The sequence below is a fragment of the Pinus tabuliformis genome, chromosome 5_1 (assembly GCF_031772625.1).
Source record: "Pinus tabuliformis cultivar Carrire ecotype Pingquan chromosome 5_1, CPIR1, whole genome shotgun sequence".
Classification (NCBI taxonomy): Eukaryota; Viridiplantae; Streptophyta; class Pinopsida; order Pinales; family Pinaceae; genus Pinus; species Pinus tabuliformis.
Genome location: NC_142305.1, coordinates 524729082 through 524735488, shown reverse-complemented (window position 1 = coordinate 524735488; position 6407 = coordinate 524729082).

Sequence of the window (6407 nt, the reverse complement as noted above, 5' to 3'; positions counted from 1 at the left end):
AATCATATGGGTGGTAAGTTAAAGTGATCATGTGGAAAATATTTTACTTCTTGATGAGCTTCTCAATCAGTCAGGAAGTAAATTGTGGCCGTAACTATCCCTCTCGACACCCCATAATGAACAAATATGTCCTCAAAAAAGAAGTCTAAAAAAAAATCCTAGTGCCTCTAATGAGTGCCTTGGCCTTGACCCATTTGGTTACATAGTTTTTACAAACCAGAATGTAGGACTTCTAATAAGATGGGGGTTTAATAGGCCCCACAAAAGCAAGAGCCGATTCTGTAAAATGATCGATAGGCCACCAACTTTGTAATGACATATTATCTGATTGGATAGGTTGGCCCATCCTCTGGTATCTATTACACCTTTGTACATACTTCTTTACACTTTGTAATATGGTGGGCTAAAAGTAGCCCATACAAAGCACTTTATGACTTATTCCCCTATCAACAATGTGTCCACCACAAGGCTCATCATGGCAAGAATTTAAGATATCATGGACTTCATCTTCCCTTACATAGTGCCATATCTCAAGATCAGGCCCAATGTTTAAGAGATAGCCATCCACCCATGAATATTAGGGCACCTTTTCAAATGTTGTTTTTCTTTTCTCTGGGAGAGAGGTGGTAGGAGATACTTCATGTAACAATATAATTAACAATATATGCATACAAAGGTGAGCGAGTAAATATTGCAAAAAGGTGCTTATGTGGAAAGGAATCCTCAATAGATAAACTATCACTACTATTGGTAATCCTAGAAAGAAAGTCAACAACGACATTATCCTTCCTAGGCTTATCTACAATAGTAATGTCAAATTCTTGTAGCAAAAGTAACCACATAGTGACTCTACCATTAGTAATAGGTTTATTCATTAGAAATTGAATGGAAGAGTGGTCAGTATGTAAAAAAACCTAATAACATGTGGTATAATTCCAAAACTTATTAATATCATGCACAACAACAAGAAACTCCTTGTAATTACCATGTAATTTAGTTTTGTGAAGGTCAAGTTCTTGTTGATGTAGTAGATGACATAACATTTTCGTTCTTCCTATTTTCCTAACATGGATCCAATAGTGGTATCAAAGGCCTCTATACTAATATGGAATGGAAAGGTTCAGTCGTGTCCTCATAGGATAGGAGCTTAAAAAAACACCTCTTTAGACTTGTAAAAGCATTTTGATAATTATCAGTAAATGTAAATTATGCATCCTTTGCAAGTAACATAAACAATGGAGATGCAAGTTTAGAGAAATTTTCAATAAAATGCCTATAATAACCTACATGTCCTAAGAAGTTGCATACCTCCTTTTGGTTTTCAAAAGGGGGATTTTCAAGATTACCTCGACTTTAGCTAGATGAACTCATATCCCTGTAGAAGAAAGATAGTGTCCAAGTACAACTCCTTCTTTCATTAGCATATGGTATTTCTTAGTACTTAAAGAAATATTAGTTTGTCTACATTTCATCATCACTTTTCCAAGATTAGTTAATTCTATGTCAAATGTATCGCCATATGGGGTAAAGTCATCCATGTAGATCTCAACACAACAATTAACCAAATCCAAAAATATTCCTAACACAGGTTGTTGGAAGGTAGCAGGCGCATTATAAATTCTGAAAGGAAGGGCTCGATATGCAAACATTCCCCATGGGAAAGCAAAGGTAGTTTTGTCTTGATCTTCAAGGGAAATTTGGATTTGGTTGTATCCACTAAAGCCATAAATAAATGAGAAAAAAATTATTATCAAACATGGTGTCAAGAACCTGGTCAATAAAAGGTAATGGGAAGTGATCATTCTGTGTGACCTCATTTAATTCCCTATAATAAATGCGGATCTTCCACTTTCCATTCTTATTTAGCACAATGTGTAATGAGGATACCCACTGCCTGTCAAAGACCAGGTAGATGAAATTGGCATTCAACAATTTTTGGAGTTCCTTTTTGAAAATTTACTTTAGAGTTGGGTTCATTCATAACTGTGGCTGATAAACGTGATGACAATTATCCTTGATATAAATATGATGGGTACACATATCGGGGTGGATTCCCTTCATGTCCATGTAATCCCAAGAAAAATCCTCCTTTTGTTCTTGCAACAATGGTATCAGCCACTCTGATTCTGTAGGAGATATATTTGGATTGATATTTAGGGTCTTTCCAGGCTTAACGTCAACTACAACTATATTTATTATAATAATATTGTCAATAGGAGTGTCCTAATTGGGTTCATTCATTATGGTATTCAGGAGTTCAAATGTTTTCTAAGTAACAACGAAAGGGTCTCTAATGAAATTATTAATGGTGTCGTCCTCTAATTCATCCTTAAAGCAAAGAGCCTTACCAATTGTGAGAAGTGGTTGCACATCATCTTCTTCTAGATAAAATTCATCCCACAAGGGAATTTCATAGTAAATGCTTGGTTTGGTTGAGGGATAAAGGATGATATTATTCACGGTATTCCCTTTAGATATCGTCATAAACCAAGACTTGAAGTTGGTAAATGCCAACAGTGGCTAGCTAGGGTCTGCCCAAAATTAGGGGATTCCTCTTGGGCGAGTCTTGGGATGCAACACTAAAATTTCAATAGGGTATTCCCAAGAATCCATAGAAATGACAACATCCTCTAAGACTCCTTCTGGTTGAATTTTAGATCGATCGGTTAGTTCTAGTACAATAGTGATTAGTCTTAAATTGGTGAATCCAAGCAACTTAAGGGTTTCTCTAGCCATCACATTTATTGTAGTGCCCAAATCAACCATTATGTTTGGAATAATCATTTTTCCAATAGGAAAAATTATTGTCAGATTACTAGGATCATCATATGTGGTTGGCAGGGTCTTTTCTAAAATTAATTCTGACAATTTTCCCACCACATGAACATTGGGGAGATATTGGGGTTTCCTATTGGGTCTTTCAACACACAGTTCCCTTATTTTTTTTTCATAAATCAAAATGTATCTAACAAATTGTAACAAGGGAATCCCAACGTATAGGTTTTTGGACTCCTTTAAGAAATCATACTCTGGTTGTGGAGCAGTATTGGCTAAAGATAATCACTCTAGATAGGGTGGATTCAGAATTGTTTCAATAGTAATGACAACTTGGTTGCTAGAGGAGTTTCAACACGCTTTTCTTTTAATGTATTTTGAATAAAATATTCATTCTAGGGTGAATTCTCTTTGTTATGCTCTATAATGACATTGGAATATCCCCATTTTCTACTTTTCATGACCTCAAGTGTATATCATTACATTCAGAAAAGGAGATGTAGTAAGTAGGGAAGATGGGATATTCAACTCATTACACTGCCTTGGGGTTGCAGGGGAGGATTACTTAGTGGCACATTGGACGTGAATTTTAGTTGTTGTTGTTGCATTGGAAGTTGTGTAGGAATAGGAAAATTTCCCAGGAAAAAGGCTCCATGCCATCCATGAGGCCACTAGAATGTTTGGTTTTGAGGAGAGGACCATTATCACCATGGTGTAGGGTGTTGAATTGGAGGAGGGCTAGTAAACTACCACGAAGTTATTGGGTACTGTATTTATTGTGGTACAAATAGAGAGTTATACATGTTAGTCCAAGTATTGAAAGAAGATGATGGATCTTGGGCTATACCTACCAGTCAACCTTTCCATGGATTCTTGGAGCTAATAAAGTATGTTGGCTTAATCTCCTCATCAGATTCTTTAAATACTTCTTTTAATCTTGGGAGTGATGGGAAAAGCTTCGTCTAATGACTCTATTCCCAGATTCCATAGGCCTCTACATTGTTAAGTGAGCATTCTTTGAGAGGGTGCTTCTTCCTATAATTTGAGCATAACACTAACAATGATTTCTTAATTTTAGCCAGTTTTTAATTTTCCTACAAAACATTTAACTGTGAAGATAAAGAGCTAATGATATCAGTTTTAAAATTTTCAAGTATGACCAATTTCTACTCTAGTTAATCCACCATTGTTTGAATTTTGTATTATGGCAAACACATCTCGGGCCAATGTTTTGTTCCTTTATTATCCCCTTGAACTCCTCGAATATAGAACCACTATATCATCAAAAGGTTCCTTCGAAATGTCTCCTTCCCCTTCCTTCAAAATGTCTCCTTCCCCATGAGGTTCAATATCCACATAGTCATCTCTTATTCCATCAATCAGAATAGTATTCATAATATATTTCTCCAAATCATTGTGCGTGTACCTCTATGAATTATATTGGAGGTGCTCAAAATAGTCTTCTAAATTTGTCATCTTCTTTTTAGTCATATTGAAGAGTTCTTTGATCTTATCTCTAGTTCTATCATAGTCTTGATACTTTCCTAGGAAACTCTTTTCCATTCTAACCCAAGAAGAAATGGACTCACCTCCAAGGCCCATAAACCATCTTAATGCTACTTTGTTTAAGGTGGCAGGGAACAATTTCAAATTTTTGGCATATGTAGTATAATCAAAACTTCGACACAAAATGTCAAAATCAAAGAGGAAGGTGTTAATGTGTTCACTCGTTAAGCCATGAAATTTAAAAACAGATGAAAGAGGAATTTTTTTCATGAGATCTTGTTCAGTAATATTCCCAATAGGGAATTCAATAGTGTTAATTGTGTCCTTTGCATTTGTATTCACCATTTGGTTATGTAGAAAATTTAGGAGATGTTCCAACGCTTCTTTAGATACTCGTTGTCCTCCAACAAGTCTCCCTTGCTATAAAGGTTATGTTGATGACTCCTTAGGGTGCCTTACAAGACTTCCCAAATTCGAAACAAAGTTATCAAGGGGATGCTCGTACTCCCAACTTAGATATTCTTGCTTTCAATAATGCATGTATTTTTCTCCTTGTTCTTCTAATAGGTCCTAATATTCATCGTCTAATAATGACATAGATGTTTCAATGTGAGGAGAGATATGTACACTTGCCTCAGATGGCTCATGGGGAACTTCTACTTCCAAAGTTGTTGATCCTTGGGACTCCATCCTCTAAAATTTTGTAGCTGAAGAATATGACCTGCAAGGTCTTATTCTCCAAGAGTTTTCCCTAGAGGCAAATGAATCTACTCCCACTTTTGAGATCATTTCCTAGATGAATTCCACTCGTCCCAATTCTTGATTCTTTCCTCCACTGCCTATTCTTCCCATGGGGTAAGGATTTTGGGGGGCACTACGTTTCTGTCCTCTTCTATTAATTCATCCTATATAACATGTCTTCAATATATCAAGAGAAATGATTCCAACTAAATCTTTGTGCCTCTAATAACCTCCCTGGTAATGCTGCCAAAATGTTGGGGGTTTTTATTGTCTTCACAGTGCAATCTCACTAACATGATCATCAACAAGGGTAGCTCTATTTATTTCAAGGTTATCACACACAATATATGCAATAAACATTCATTAAGTAACACTAACTATTCCCTAAGATGATGCTTTCTCTACAAGAACTCAACCTTCAATCAAGCCCAATATTACTATGACTATTCACACTAGTAGGAATGAAAATAAACTCAATGTTGTGAATATCCCATTGTCAAACTTCACACTTGCATAAAAGAAAACTCTTTGCACATAGTTCCGTAAATAGAAACCATGCTTGTAGAAATGAAAGAGCACTCAACTACACTAAACCACTCTTGCAGAAAGGAAATAACTCTCACAAAAATCAAGTCCTCACATGTATGAAATAACTGAACCACAACCACATAATTACCAATTCTTATGCTTCCAATTTAGAAATGGAATCATGTAACAACACAACCACTTTGTTAATATAAATGCTACTATTGAGATGGAATCAATGAAATAGGGCTGGAAATAATAAAGGAAAGTTGTAACTGTCGGGTGGAATGGCACTACACACAATATTTATGTATCAACAATTGTAACAATATGTTGTATCACTATTCTATAAAATAATATATCTTGAGATGCATAATGAACCATAACAATCTGAAACAACAACCAGTCACAACTCTATATTAGGAATAAATCATGATAGTATATAGTAGCAACTAATCAACACTCTCTAACAGAGATAAATCATAGTAATTTGTAATAGTTGTAATTCAATAGTAGTAGCATACGAATGATAAAAATTGATTCTACAATGGCTATGGTTGAATGTTAATATTCCATTATTCAAACCTTCTGCAAGCTACCATAACCGATTAATAATTTTAGTGCTTCAATACAACAAGAAATATATAACAACAATAAAACACAATTACAGGTATTGAAACCTCAACATACAATCAAATAAACAAAGTAACTATGCTATCTTTATGTACACACATCAATCCCTGCTAAGGAGGAGGGCGCTTCATCATTAAAATGGAGTTGGAAAAACATACAACTCACAAGTTAGTACAATAATTCATAAGGAAACCCACAAACTTGTTGAGAATTGCATTAATTTTGAA